The sequence below is a fragment of the Tiliqua scincoides genome, chromosome 2 (genome assembly GCF_035046505.1).
Source record: "Tiliqua scincoides isolate rTilSci1 chromosome 2, rTilSci1.hap2, whole genome shotgun sequence".
NCBI lineage: Eukaryota > Metazoa > Chordata > Lepidosauria > Squamata > Scincidae > Tiliqua > Tiliqua scincoides.
Window position 1 is genome coordinate 27,864,874 of NC_089822.1, and position 16,149 is coordinate 27,881,022.

Genomic DNA, 16,149 nt, shown 5'->3' on the forward strand with positions numbered 1-16,149 from the left:
AATTGGGCAGAAAACAGCAAGCGGGAAGAAGTCAAGAAGAAATAAAGTGGACCACCTGCCAATCTTATTTCATGCGGTACTTCAATGATGCTTTTCCCGTTTCTTTGTATATCTGGCAGACCACTTCTTGTTGTGTACTTCTTGTCTTTGTCCTCTGCCCTGACCTGTTGATCCTGCATTTTTAAAATGTTCAACTTTTCATTGTTTGACTAACGCATTCAGAAGTGGTGAACAATAGAGTAAGAACAGCTGGAGGATTAGACAGAAGAATATATTTTATAGATGGAAAGATCACCTAATACTGAAGAAATTGAACTACGCTAAGAAATCTTAATTATGGAGGATTCGTTGTCTTCATGCTGAGTTTAGTTGCGTCTGGTAGGTAAAAATTCCTATAAATTATTGAATTTGATACAATGAGTTTGACTCCTGTATATTCAGAACTCTTTTGAAGACTGAAATCCTTGAGTTTCCCAAAATCCAAGTATTAATTTTCACTCAAAATATTTATATGGAGGCTACTACTTGTTGTTATTCTTGTCTTCTTTAACTGCACTTCCCTTTTATCAACTTTCTCATCTTGTATACTTGTATATCATTCTTCAATTTTCAAAGCAGTTCACAATAACTTAAGTAGATTGATAAATGGATCTTACTGTCCTCACATTGGTAGATTCAGAATACTTAGTGCTGTTGACTATATCAGTGCCTTGCTCTGTTACCTTGAATGGTGTGGTGGCAAAGGGAAGCCTTGAGAGCAGAAATCCCCATTACAAAAGGTTGTTCCTGTTGTCGTTACTCTTGCTGATTCAGATAGTGGCAATGGGAGATCCCGGGGGCAGATGTTTGTAGAGCCTTCTGTCCAGTCCAACAGGTGTTTCTGCTTTCGCTCTTGGGCTACCACTGCTACTCTGATTTGATGTTATCAGTGGCTTCCAGCCCATTGGATGTTTCTCTGCCATATATAATTTTAGTATCATCTGTAGCATTGGGTGGCTTGATTGATCTTTAGAATAGTGGTCCTCAACTGACCAAGAGCCAGGACTCACCTTGAGTGCCAAACTCTATTCTGGAACCCAGGGGCAGAGCCCACTGGTCAAAGAATGAAACCCATGTGGTGGCAGAACCAGCAGTGAGGAGCAGGGACCAAAGATTGAACAAAGATTCTCTTCCATGTGCATAGAAATCCACTGCCACCAAGCAACATATCTGTAATGCCAGCCAACAAGATCATTCTTGCACAATTCAGCAACCTGTTGTTTCACAGACACAAAGGAAGGACTTAAAATGTGTAACTCAGCGAGTGAGCATAATTGCAGTTTTCATGCATTTATTCAATGTATTTGTAAGGAATTGTAGGACAGCATTCCAGAGGAAAAAAGTGCTCTTACCAAGAAACCTCATGCAGTTTACTGAAAAACTTAAAAACAACGCAATAAAACCCTATTGGAATCATAATGGGAGACTAAGCGCAATCCTATAAATAACTACTCAGAAAAACCCCATTGAGTTCAGTGGGAATTACTCCCAGGTAAGTGTGTATAGGGTTGTAGCCTTAATCTCTTCTGTCTTTTAATTATTATAAACCATCTCAAGCATAAATAGTTATAGATAATTTTGTGAGCTGAGAATTCTCTGCTGTTTTATTGGCCAGTTCATCGCTTTTAAAATGGGCAGCAGACAGCAATGACATTAATAAATTCACTCATGGACACTTAATTTTCTTTCTGCCCCAGAACATTACCCTTTGGTAGAGTAAGAATACCCTCAAGCCAGAAGCTATTTCATTTTCCAATAAGATCATTTTTTATATAGTACCCATGTTGCACATGATGATTTTAAGTATTCTGATTATATTGCTTTTCCAGTTTTAATACTGACTCAGTTATACTTCTGTTTTTTGTTAAATATATCATAATCTCTGTGTGAACCTGTTACATCTTTTCTATTTTGAATTGATCTTTATTTTAATGTTTTAATACAATGTGTTCTTAATTTTTCCTTAAAATGAAAATTTATTTGTCTTTTCTGTATTAACTCTGTGTTAATTTGCTGAAAACTATAATTCACAAAATATCTTTGACAGATAAAAGATCATTGTGAGAATGATATAACCAGAGCTGGCCTGAAGTGGTTGCCCTAGCATAGGGGTCTCTAAACTTTTTGCCCGAAGGGCTGCATCAGGTATCTGGCACAATGTCGAGGGCTGGAAAAAGAAATAGATAAATGCATTAAAGATGGAACTTAGATGAATGAATGGGCTCAAATGTCCAGGATTTCTCCAAGCACCAACAAAGCCCAAGAAATAAAGCACACACTTAAATGGACCCCCATTTTCTGACCCCCACAAGCACAACTCTGGTTGTATTTGGTCAGTTGGGCCAGAGGCTCTCAAGGGATCAGAGGCTGGCTGCGGGCTGGGTAGAGGCTTGTCGTGGGCTGCATCTGGCCCCCAGGCCGGGGTTTGGAGACCCCTGCCCTAGCAGATTGGTAGGGGGCACCCATCTCCATCAGGCCACACTACCTCCACAGCGCTTCCTGCTCTTGCTCCTTGAATTGGAAAAGGAAGAGGAGTATGGAGCAGAACAGGAAGTGTGGAGGAGAGTAGTGTGTGAAATGCCCTAGTCCACCCCTCTTCTTTCCTCCACACTTATACATATCTTTCTTACTTTTCCAGTCCTAAGAGTGGAAGCCAGCTCATCCCCAGCTGAGGGGGTCAGCATTTAGAATCCTCCCTCAGGCATCTGGGGGTCTTGTGCAGGCTCTTTAGAACAATATATTTCTTTAAAACAAGGTATGTGATGAATAGGGTCAAATCACTGGCTAGGTCTGCCTCCATCTTGTAGGCCAGAAACCATTTTGAAGCAGCTGTGGGAAAGTAGCTTGTTAGGAGACTGAGAGCAGCACCTTATTTCTCCTCGAAACAGTTGAACTTGGAAGCATAATAAGGAAAGCCATGCTATGCTGATACCAAGGTGTTTTATTAGTGTGATGAGGCAGCTGTGAATCTCCAGTTGGGAGGGGGTTAGTGTGAATACCTGGCATTGCATCAGCAGATGAGATCATCTTCCAGAAGTGTCAGCAAATCAAAGTCTCTGCTTGGCCAAATGTTATCTTCAAGGTATAAAAGCCTGTTGCTATGGTGGGAAGGGGCTCACCATTTCTGCCCTTCACCATTCTATCATGGACATTTGTCTGTATCACTACTGGTACAAGTAGAAGAACTACCCTTTGCCTATGCTCAAAAGTTAGAAAGTCTAGGTGTGCATTAGAAATAAGTAAGTCAAGGAGCTTAACTTTATTGTTTCAGCATTGTGTGTGCATGTATTTGTTTTGTCAAGTAATTAAATGTTTTTCATTAATGTGTTACCATATTTCTATTCTTTAAATAAATCATTAAATATTTACAGGCTTGTGTTGGTGTTGAATACAAAGGAACAGATGCATCTAAATTTGGCCTGGGCTACTCAGTCCACCAGTAAAGCCTTGAGTTTTGAGTCCCTGAAGTTGGGAGACTCAGAGTTTACAAAGTCTGGGGAGTCAGCCTGTAGGACTTTACCTTCCCCTGTTCACTTGCCCCTGGAGGACTGGCTGTTAAAAGTGTTGGTGGCACCTACCATAGGGCAGTTATGAGTTGTGAAAAACCGCACACAATCTGCCTGAGGTTTTTGGCCAGTAAGGTGAGGTACAAACAACCAGTACCTACTGTGAAGCGTATTGCCCAGAGAACTGTGTACTGCTATCTCAATGTGTGTTGTGATCTTTGAGATAGAGTACACTGGAACCCACATGCATCTCTGACTCACTGGGTTAGGCCAGTGAGGCAGGAGTGTGTAGGAATGGTTTAAGAGACCAAAACCATGACCAGGTATATATCTGGAAGACTATAAAAACCAAACAGTACACAGTATGGCAGTGGTACCCAAACTGTATGCCACAGCGAACTCACTGGAGCACCACAGGATGTGCCAGGTGGCATTGCTAGCTCTCCTAGGCACCACCCAGTCATTCTTGAAATATTATATAAACAAAACAAGTCGTCATAAAGACAAAAGAATAACTAAAAAAACCAACTAGAAGAAAGAAGAGGGGGAAAGAATAGAGAAAAAAACACACAGGTAAAAATACATGTGAAACAAGTGCCAAGAGCTGTATCTTAACTTTACATAATCACATCAGTAATGCTTTTGAAACAAAATAAAATATAACTCAGCCATTCCTTTAAACATTATTCTACTACCTTAACTGTTCTTTGTTCCCTCCCAGTATTAAAATCCAACCTTGAATTGTGTGAGATCTTTCACAATTCAAGATGGTTGTGTCTGGGACAGCTGGGCAATGGCACCACTGCGACAGCGTGCGATAACTGTGGTAAACTTGGAAACTGCTGCAGTACAGGACTGACATGAATTTACCCGGGTTGATTACAGTGAATAAATATCCACTGAGGGAGGGAACAGTTGTTGAATAAAACAGTTTAAGTGTTTTATTTTCACATTTTTATACTGCTCTTCCTCCAAGGAGCTCAGGGTGGTGTACATGGTTCCTTTCCTCCTTTTGTTCTCACAACAAGCCTGTGAGGTAAGTGAGGCTGAGAGATGGTGAATTTCCCAACTTGCCCCATGGAGCTTCATGGTTAAGCAGGGATTTGAACCTGGATCATCCAAGTCTAATCCCTCAACCCTTACACCATCCTGGCTCTCTTTTCATCTCTGAAAATGTCTCCATTTTGTTTGAAATGTATTACCCACCCAAATTTGACCAGGGGGGCATCCTGCAGTTAGTGGCAAGCAATGTTAGTCCAAGCCGTTCCTGCACCTGAAGTTGTGCGGCCCCTTTTCTGCCTCCCCTCCACCGTTTTGCGTATGAACTCCTGCCATCTCTTTTTCCTCCTTTCCAACTTTCAAGCAATTGCTCACTTCTTGTGAGCAAGTGAAAGAGAAGTGTACAGAGGCAAGATGTTGGTCTAGGTAGAATGTCTCCTCTCCAGGCACTTTCTGGAGAAGCAGGAAATACTTAGTATTGCTGAACCTGGCTGTTCACATGTTTGACCAGTTTGGGCTTGGCAGAAAGAGACTGACGAACATCTAACTCAGTCTGGAAGCAGTGGTAGTTGCTGCTGGGTCACTTGATTATTCTTGGCCAGCCCCAGAAATAGGAAGAGACAAACATTCAGGATGAGGTAGCAAAAGCTTCTATTTGCTGAGCCCCTTATTTGCCCTCTTTCTTTGCTGGGCTGGTTGAGAGCAAGACCATGTGAGCAGCAGTATCTCTAGCTAGAACGTGCCAGTGTGTGTGGGGTTGCCCCTCCATCCATGCCTAAAGCAGCTGCTTTGTAGATGGCTGACCCTAATGGGAAGAGATGGGGAGAGAGAGAGAGTCTGCAACCATATTTGAAACTTGGACTCAAGGTGAGGGAAGCAGAGAATTTCACCTGGAGCCTGCTGGTTTGGTGAGGATAACAACTCTGTTTTGCTGATATATTTGCTAATAAAACAGAGATCCAGATGATGGTTGTGGCCTAGAGTACCTTTGTCTAGTTTAGGTGGGTTTGCAAATTGCATCCTTAACTTTGATCAGTCAGATCTCATTCTACTCATCCATGTACTGGTGACATCAAGAATGGACTGTTATAAATATAATTCACTCTCCATCCTGTCAGCTTTGCAGTATTTACATGAAACTACTGGGAGAAAGCTTCTTGGGGACTGAGAACATCTGTTACCAATTTGAAGATTACATCCGGTTCTACATCTCTTTGCTATCCTTGGTTAGTGAAGCTGTGGATACTTTAAATTGGGGAATACATCCTCTACCATAACAGGTTGACTCCTAACTAAAAGCCCTTGTGGCTTGTCTTTCCCATAGTGTTCCACAAGCTACACAAACTCACAAGCAAGAGAGGAGGTATACTGCTCACCTACCATTTGTTCCTTGCAACTGTTTTTCAGAGGCATACTTCTGATGAACCTGGAAGTAGTGCATAGCCATCCTGACTTGCTGCCATTGATAGAACTGTTCTTCATGAACTTGTCCAATTCCATTTTCCACAAGAACAACCCTGCTGGATTTGGCCAAGGACCCATCTAGCACAGGTTCCTGTATCTAACAGTGGCCCCCCAGATGCCTCAGGGAGCACTCAGGACAACGATAGAGTTGCCATTCTTTTACATCTAGCATTCAGAGATAGGCTACCTCTAAAATTCTGAGATTGCATGTAGACATCATGGCTTGTAACCTGTGATGGATGTTTCCTCCATAAATCTGACCAATCCCCTTTTAAAAGCATGTAGGCCAGGTGTCATCGCTGGCAGGTTTTTGTGTCATGTGCAACTACCCTAACAATTCTGATACCACTTGACTACAAGTGAGCGAGGTCCAACTTTTATGAAATGTGGGTGTTTGATTCATTACTTGGATTGCCGTTGGCTTGCTTGCAAGCCAGCAGTTTAGCTGTAACCATATTTGGAGATTTCACATAAGACAAACTCTTATTCATTAAATGTAGTTTATTTCATTACCTTTAAAATTGACTTTTGTTGTCTCCATGAGAAGCTAAAATAACTTATAGAGTTAGTTTATGAGTTCATGAGTTCTTTTCATGAGTTTTTTTAATGTTTACATTCCTTTAAAAAATAATCAGATCCCAGCAGCTTAGTTTCAGCACTTTTCTTCAATGGTTCAGTGGCACCTCAGTAGGAGTTTATGACAATTGAAAGCCTGCCAATATTCTGTTCTAGCTGGCTGTCAGGGGCTAAAAAGTTTGATTGTACATTTGCTGACTTTATACCTGAGGATAAAACAGGATGTACTCAAAGCATTTTAGGAGATGGTATCAGCTGAAATTTCTGTGTTCATGCAAATAAGTAAAAATGCTGTGGTCTCAAATGTTGTGGGAGAATACTGAAAACATTTACGTTCCTACTTGGGCCTTTTCTCTGAAATGTTCTCAATGAGTATTTTAAACAAGTGTGATACCCATGCTTTGCTACAGTATTCAGTTACTTTAAATCCATCAATCCACTTCCCTTTGATTGCAATGAAGAACTGAAATTTAGCACAATTACCCCATGTCAGGCAACGCCCTGTAATTATTGAAAGTCATGGTTCTATCAAATTTTTTCAGTCTTCAGCTCTGAAAAGGATGTTGGCTTCTCAAACCTCATGTAGCAACCGGCAGAGATGATAACACTCAGTGTTATTTGGGTGGATGATGTACACCGTTCCCAGTGCATGGTCCTTCTTCACTCCTGGCCAGCCATCAACATTCTTTGCCTGCATCTTTCTCATGAACTTGTTATTCTTCTTCACAAAATAAAAAGGGACCTCATGAAATAGGAGACGGACTGGAACAGGCAGGCTCCATCTCCTGTGGAATGCAGAGAATCAGTGGGATACCGCAATCCCGGGCTATAAACTCTACAGGAGGGACAGGCAGGGGTGTGTTGGAGGTGGGGTGGCCATTTAGGTTAAGGAAGGGATAGAATCCAGCAAAGTAGAGATTGAAGACTGCTCCGACTTCACCGCAGAATCTCTGTGGGTTAAATTACCAGGCCTGTGGAGCGATGTAATACTGAGAGCGTACTATCGTCCTCCAGACCAGAAATCGGAAGGGGACCTTGAAATGAGGAAACAGATCAGGGAGGTGACAAGGAGGAACAGGGTTGCCCTAATGAGGAGAATAAAAAGGAACATAAACTATGACAAAAGAAATGTAAGAAGGTGATGCTGGAGGCCAAGCGAGACTATGAGGAACGCACGGCCAGCAATATTAAAGGGAATAATAAAAGCTTCTTCAAATATGTTAGAAGCAGGAAACCCGCCAGAGAAGCGGTTGGCCCTCTGGATGGTTAGGGAGGGAAAGGGGAGATAAAAGAAGACTTAGAGATGACAGAGAAATTAAATGAGTTCTTTGCGTCTGTCTTCACGGCAGAAGACCTCGGGCAGATACCGCTGCCCGAACGGCCCCTCCTGACTGAGGAATTAAGTCAGATAGAGGTTAAAAGAGAAGATGCTTCAGACCTCATTGATAAATTAAAGATCAATAAGTCACCGGGCCCTGATGGCATCCACCCAAGAGTTATTAAGGAATTGAAGAATGAAGTTGCAGATCTCTTGACTAAGATATGCAACTTGTCCCTCAAAACGGCCACGGTGCCAGAGGACTGGAGGATAGCAAATGTCATGCCTATCTTTAAAAAGGGAAAGAGGGGGGATCCGGGAAACTATAGGTTGGTCAGGCTAACATCTATACCGGGTAAGATGGTGGAATGCCTCATCAAAGATAGAATCTCAAAACACATAGACGAACAGGCCTTGCTGAGGGAGAATCAGCATGGCTTCTGTAAGGGTAAGTCTTGGCTCACAAACCTTATAGAATTCTTTGAAAAGGTCAACAGGCATCTGGATGCAGGAGAACCCGTGGACATTATATATCTGGACTTTCAGAAGGTATTCAACATGGTCCCTCACCAAAGGCTACTGAAAAAACTCCACAGTCAGGGAATTAGAGGACAGGTCCTCTCATGGATTGAGAACTGGTTGAAGACCAGGAAACAGAGTGGGTGTCAATGGGCAATTTTCACAATGGAGATAAGTGAAAAGCGGTGTGCCCCAAGGATCTGTCCTGGGACCAGTGCTTTTCAACCTCTTCATAAATGAGCTAGAGACGGGTGAGCAGTGAGGTGGCAAAGTTTGCAGATGACACCAAACTTTTCCGTGTGGTGAAGACCAGAAGTGATTGTGAGGAGCTCCAGAAGGATCTCTCCAGACTGGCAGAATGGACAGCAAAATGGCAGATGCGCTTCAATGTCAGTAAGTGTAAAGTCATGCACATTGGGGCAAAAAATCAAAACTTTAGATATAAGCTGATGGGTTCTGAGCTGTCTGTGACAGATCAGGAGAGAGATCTTGGGGTGGTGGTGCACAGGTCGATGAAAGTGTCGACCCAATGTGCGGCAGCAGTAAATAAGGCCATTTCTATGCTTGGGATCATTAGAAAAGGTATTGAGAACAAAACGGCTAATATTATAATGCCGTTGTACAAATCGATGGTAAGGCCGCACTTGGAGTATTGCATCCAGTTCTGGTTGCCGCATCTCAAAAAAGACATAGTGGAAATGGAAAAGGTGCAAAAGAGAGCAAGATGATTACTGGGCTGGGGCACCTTCCTTATGAGGAAAGGCTACGGCGTTTGGGCCTCTTCAGCCTAGAAAAGAGGCGCCTGAGGGGGGACATGATTTGAGAAATACAAAATTATGCAGGGGGTGGACAGAGTGGATAGAGAGATGCTCTTTACACTCTCACATAACACCAGAACCAGGGGACATCCACTAAAATTGAGTGTTGGGAGAGTTAGAACAGACAAAAGAAAATGTTTCTTTACTCGGCGTGTGGTTGGTCTGTGGAACTCCTTGCCACAGGATGTGGTGATGGCATCTAGCCTGGACGCCTTTAAAAGGAGATTGGGATTGGACAAGTTTCTGGAGGAAAAATCCATTACGGGTTACAAGCCATGATGTGCATGTACAACCTCCTGATTTTAGAAATGGGCTATGTCAGAATGCCAGATGCAATGGAGGGCACCAGAATGAGGTTATCTGTTGTGCTCCCTGGGGCATTTGGTGGGCCGCTGTGAGATAAAGGAAGCTGGACTAGATGGGTCTAGGGCCTGATCCAGTGGGGCTGTTCTTATGTTCTTATAATATCTTCCTAAGAGTTCAGCTTGTTATCTTCCCTTACGTGTTCTTGAAGACCAATGAGGGTGGTGAAGGCCAATGAGGGCAATGGTTTTTTGAGAACTACGCTTTAAAAAAAAATTGTGTTCTGCTGTTTGCTTGATTTATCCGATTTTTTTGGTTCATAATTAAAATTAAACAATTTTAATTGTTTATTATCTTGTGCTTTTTTGTTTCGATCGCAGCAACTGTTACCCTGCACATGCCCGATCTCGTTTGATCTCGGAAGCTAAGCAGGGTCAGGCCTGGTTAGTACTTGGATGGGAGACTGCCTGGGAATACCGGGTGCTGTAGGCTTATACCATAGTCTTTCGAGACTGAAGGTTGCCAAACATTTTTGTTTAGATCATTTTAAAATTCTATTTCGTGAACCTCCTTGAAAACCTTGGTTGAAGGTAGTCTTTTTAAAAAATCATAAGAAGAGCCCCACTAATCAGGCCAAAAGCCCATCTAGTCCAGCCTCCTTATCACCCAATGCCCCACAGACCACACAAGACAACAAGATACCTGCCTCCTGTTGCCACTCCCTTACACCTGGTATTCTGAGGTAGCCTATTTCTAAAACCATGAGGTTGCACATACCCATCACGGCTTGTAGCTTGTAAAGGACTTTTCTTCCAGAAATCTGTCCAATCTCCCTGTAAAGGCTTCTAGGCATAACCTCCCCCTCCCCCCGGGGAGGGGGGAGAGAGATAGTTAACATATGAAAGATCAAATCAGGATTCAGAATTTGACAAGTTCATTGATTGGACCCAGGCCATCAAACTCAAGTTCAGCAGAAACAAATGTAAAGTCTTGCTTGTAGAGACAAAAGATCAGACAAAAAAATACAGGCTGGAGGGAAGCCTGGCTTTGTAGCAGTATGTATGAAGAAAAATCTAGATGTCTTAGTGTATTGCAAGCTGAACATGAGCCAGCAGTGTGGCACAGCTGCGCAAAAAAATAAAAAAAAATAAAATAAAAATAAAAAAAGCAAGGCTGCATTCAATCCACTCCATGCCACACTAGTCAGCCTCACTTGGAAAACTGCACAATTTTGGGCACCTTGTTTATTGATAAGCTGTAATGGGTTCAGAAGTAGTGAGGAATCTGGAAACCGAACTACTGGCTAAAGAAGCTTAAAATATTTGAAGGACTTTTCATGAAGAAAAATTGGAGGGCTTACTTTCTGTGGTTCATGAGGGCAAGGGTAGAATCAATGGGTTGAAACTACTGGAAAGTAGATATAGGCTAGACATGAGCCCAGCATTGGAACAGCCTGTTTTGTACACTTGTGTGTTCCCCCTCATTAGAGGTTTTCAGGCAAAGCTATATGGCTGCCTGTCAAGGATACTGAAGTCATATCCCCTGAGCAGAAGGTTGGGTTAGATTATCTACAACAGGCATGTCCAACTTCGAACAGGTTGTGATCTACTTTTTCCGGCCAATAGTGCTGGTGATCTACCACCATGAAAATTAAGTTTCAAATTAATTTCAAATTAAATTTTAACCCAATAAAGTTGGAGGATTCCCCCCCCATTTTTAATGAACCTTCTGTCATTTACTTGGATGTGATCAGTTGTTAAGCAAATTAAGCAAAAACAAAACAGAGAGATGAAGATCCAGTAAGAACTGCGAGGGGAAATGGAAAGTACGTTTTTTCTTAAAGTTTTATTGAGTAATAACTTTCTTTAACTGTCTTAATAACTTTCTTTAACTTTTATTGAGTAATTTGTGTTAAATTTAGGTTGAGTATTGATCCAGGCTGATCTTGCACAATCTTTAATATTTCGCTCTTGCTCATTAGTGAGACGTCTGAGCCTGCATTTCATCCACCAGTTTTTTGAAGTTGGGTGAATATTGCGTGAGGGCCAGTCTCAGGGAATCCTGGAGATGTTCATCTGTCATGTTGGAACGTTGTGTAATCTTTGTCATTTTCAGATGGGAAAACACAGATTCACACAAATAAGTTGAACCGAAACAGGAGTGTACAGCTTCACTGCATCTTCTCAGGTTGGGAAATGTGTCTCTAGGCACTAGCTTTCAAAACAATTCTTGCTAAGCACGGGTCTTGAGAAAAATGTCATTTTTAAGGGTTAATATTTCGTTTTCAAGAGATGGCTTGTTCAATGAGTAATTTTTACTGATAGCAGCTGCAGTTTCTTCAATGTCCACATCTACTTTGAATGGGTATGACAAGTACTCCACAACTGTTCCAATTTTTTGGAAGTCACTGAATCTATTTTCGAATTCCTGGATAACAGAACAGATTTCTGTCACATACTTCTTGTTCTGAAAAACAAAATTTGGATATTGTCCCATATGGTCCTGCGTATTAGGAAAATGATGAAAAGTGTTGTTTGCAAGGTCAGTCATCATTAGCTCGAATTTTCTCTTGTAGGATGAAAGTATACTCATCATCTCGCCAATGCATTTGTTTTTACCTTGTAGTTCAAGGTTCATATCACTTAGTTCGCCTGTGAAGTCAGCGAGAAATGCCAGATCACATAACCACTCCTCATCTTCCAACTCTGCTTGGTCATCTCCCCTCTCCTTCAAAAAACTTCTTATTTCATTCAGCAAATCACAAAATCTTTGCAGAAATTTGTGCCTACTTAACCACCTTACATCTGTGTGCAAAATGATTTCCGCTGCCCCTTCATCAAGAGTAAGATTGAAAAGCCATCTTTGAAGTTATCTTCCACGAACTGAATTTACAATTTTGAAAGTGATGTCCATGACAGTCTTTGTGTTGAGTCTCTTGCTTGCCAAAACTTGCTGGTGAATGATGCAGTGGTAAGAAAAGAAATCTGGGAAGCCCTCATGCTGTCTACAGAGGGCTATGAAACTGTTAACCTCACCCGTCATTGCTCTTGCTGCATCAGTAGTGATGGAAACAAGTCTATGCAATGGAAGATTACACTTTGTCACAAAAGAATGGAAAGAACTGAATATTTCCTGACCAGTAGTTCTCCCTTTTAAAGAAATCCTTCCAAGTAGTTCTTCTTTAACACTGAAGTCTTCAAAAACCATCTGGATAAAGATTAGTAACTGGGCTATGTCTCTTATGTCTGTAGATTCATCCAGTTGGAGTGAGAAAGCAACACAATTTGAAACATCCTCCAACAATTGTTCAGTTGTGTCTCCACACATCTTTTCTATTCGCTGCACGACGGTGTTTCTTGACAATTGTACATCTTGAATAGCAGCTATGATCTCTTTCTTATTTTTAAATCCTTCAAAAAGATTGTCAGCTGCTTCAAGAAAACAATCTTTTACAAATTCCCCTTCAGTGAAAGGTTTGCGTTTCTTTGTGATCAGGTTGCTGACCTTGAAGGATGCTATGGTTGCATTGAACGAATGTGACCTTGGCTTTGCCATCAACTGTTGCTGAGTAGCCAATTTCGATTTAAGTTCTTCGAGCTTCAGTTTACAAATTTCACTTTTGGGTGGAAAATCAGCATCAAACTTATTGCTATGCAGAGCTTTATAATGATGTTCCAGATTACCCTTTTTGGGCAAGGATACTGGGGTGTTACAAATTAGACAACAACACTTGTCTTTCACCATGATGAAGAAGTAGTCCATTTCCCATTCATCATGAAAGTGGTAGGTTTTGCTCTTCTTTGGAACACTCATCTTTGTTATACTGGGGTGGCTGGATGTAAGAAGGCCAAATCTGCTAAGTTAGTATAAACACTGGCTGAATCTGGTCCAAAACCGTCATTGTCCCAAAGTATTAAAGATCAACAGGAACTGAAGACCTCTGGATGATGTGCAATACAAGGACTGGAGATGCCAAAACCACACATGCAGTTCTAAAAGTAAAAATAAGAATTCATCATACTGGCACCAATAATCAAATACCACCAAACAATCATAAAAAACCCCTCAAACACCTGTCCAGCAAACCAGACAAAATCAAATACCGCCAAACAAGTCCAAATACCACCACACGCAATTTAATAAATTCTGCACACAGTGTAGAATCAATTCAAAGGCTAGGCGAAATAAAAGTGCAGTGTAGAATCAATTCAAAGGCTAGGCAAAATAAAATTGCAGAGGCAAGCAAACGTCACTGTGGTTTGAACAAATTCAAAGGCAAGGCATAGGCAAGTCAGAACAAAATAGGAAAAGCCCGCCAAAATCACCAAATTCTTGACACTTTGTTGTGTCTGCCTGAAAATGTTTAATGAAAGCAAACTATAAAGTGATGAATGAGCAGCACACGACACAACTAATACGGTAAGTGTATTCAGTTAAAGCCCGGGCAAATGGATATCGCCTGGTATATAACACACTTCTAAGGGGTGTTGGGGCGGGGGCAGGAATGGGTGATTCTGAGAGGCAGGAGATCAGGTATGATGCCAGGCCTGTGGTGTCTCGTCGTGGGGTGTGGGCGGCTGCCCCCTAGGGTACCCACAAACTATTGGCACGAAAACAACAAGCGCCCCCAATACACCCACAGGCAAGATTCCCGCAGGCAGGGAAAAAAGACAGGCAAAGGATCAGCAGCAGCGGCAAGCCCTCGGCAGACAACCTGCCGGCACGAGCTCTCTCCTAGTGACGGGACGAGCTGCTGGAGAGATGGAGCCAAGTGGGGCTGGCGATCTACCTCTGACCCCTCCACGATCTACAGATAGATCACGATCTACTTGTTGGACATGCCTGTTATATATCATTGGAAAGGTAATTTAATGCAGAATGCAATGAAACAAACTGCATTGGGATATCTGTATTCTTTCAAAAGTTATGGCCAATTAACCAGAAAATGAAAACACAACTGCCTTGTGGAACAAAAAGTCGATTTCTTTAACTCCAAACTGACCTATGAGACTGATTGTTCTGAGTGCCAATGAGATGCTATTATGATACAGCATTATTTACTTAATTAAATTTGATTTGTCATGCGGGTTTTTTGTTTTTTTTTACAAAATCTTTTTTGATTCCAGGTAGCAGATAGATGCCTTAGCTATGCCACTGACTGGGGGGAGGCAACAGAGCAAGTGGGTAGTGAGCAGCTGGGGGGAGGAGGTGGGTTCCTCCTAATGTTCACTTTTTAAAAAGCTCGGGCGTGATGTCATTTCCGGTTGTGACATCACTTCTGGGGCAACATTTTGAGCTTGGCTACACAATCATTAGCTACGCCATAGGTTACAGCAGTGGTTCTCAAACTTTTTAGAGGTCCTAGAGGCTGCTGCCTGATTTATAAATGCCAGGGGGTGTAGCTATAATGGTGATTGGGCAGCAGTGCCCTACCAAGTGCCCCCCAATCTTGTTTAGCTTTTGATGCACATAGCCTAATCTGCCCTGTCAGTTTTGCACACCACCAAAAATTGGGTCACGACTCACTGGTGGGTCCCAGACTCACAGTTTGAGAACCACTGGATTAGAGTGAATAGAGTGGTTATACTATTTTGAAGGCCATAGAGTGAAAAAGAAACACAGACCAGTTCAGTTATTCAACATGGGATAACAATTTCTTGATTCACCATCAACTTTTGATTTGTTCATGTTATGAGAAAAAGATAATCTCTATTCTGGCAAACCTTTTTTATAACCTGGTTCACTCCCATCTCAAATGATTTTTGCATTTCTCTATTACCAAACTTGGTAAAATTCATCTGTAGGTCTGCCTACTCGATCTGTCTCCAAACTGCCTGAAATAGGCCTCTCAGAAGCAGTTGGCAGTGATGTCATTGCATCCCCACCAATTGTTTCCAGGAGCCACACTTTGTGCACAGCACAAACTATTGCTTGACTTACTGCGGCTGCAGTCACTATGGTTGTCTGGTGAGGGGGGCATGAGGATGGTGCGGGCTCTGCTGGAGGGGGGGTCTGCATTGGGTCCCATCGCTGCTACAGATGGTCCTGGTTATGGAAACAGCACCAAAGTTGTTCTCTAGGGTGAAAAAGTAGGGTATTCAGAATTCCAAGAAATAGTGACCTGAGCTAGTCCGCATTACAAATGTATGTGATTAAAATGGCTTGAAATGCATTCTCCATATCTGCAGGGTTTGTTGTCTCATGTTAACAGAAAACCTCTAGATCAGGGATGTCAAACTTGTTTCAGACAGAGGACTGAAGTTAGCATTCTTGGTACCTACTGAGGGCCGGAAATGACATCATTAAGCAGAAAGTGACATTATTAAGTAGATGATGGCCAGAAATAAACTCTTTGTCCTCACATAGAAACTCATTAGCTGCAAATGACAGAAGACAAAATGTCCAAATCCTGTTTATATTTTCAAGACATGAGAGAGCCTTTTTATCAAGCTGGGAGAGCCCAATTATAACAGGGGCCAGATAAATTGCTTCTGGGGACTGCATGGTCCTTGGTCCATGTGCCTTATGTTTGACACCCCTGCTCTAGATCCTTGTGTAATTATGCCCCGCAAGACATGCACACAAATGCAAAACTGAGGAGGTCATG

At 42.1% G+C, this 16,149-nt stretch overlaps 1 protein-coding gene and 1 pseudogene across 3 annotated transcripts in view; both read left to right on the forward strand.

Annotated features, from left to right (window-relative positions):
* The window catches only part of MAST4 (microtubule associated serine/threonine kinase family member 4), a 248,515-nt gene that overhangs the window by 52,966 nt on the left and 179,400 nt on the right, over positions 1-16,149 (forward strand). The gene's annotated exons all lie outside the window — the stretch shown is intronic.
* LOC136643259 (5S ribosomal RNA) lies at positions 9,915-10,034 on the forward strand (annotated as a pseudogene).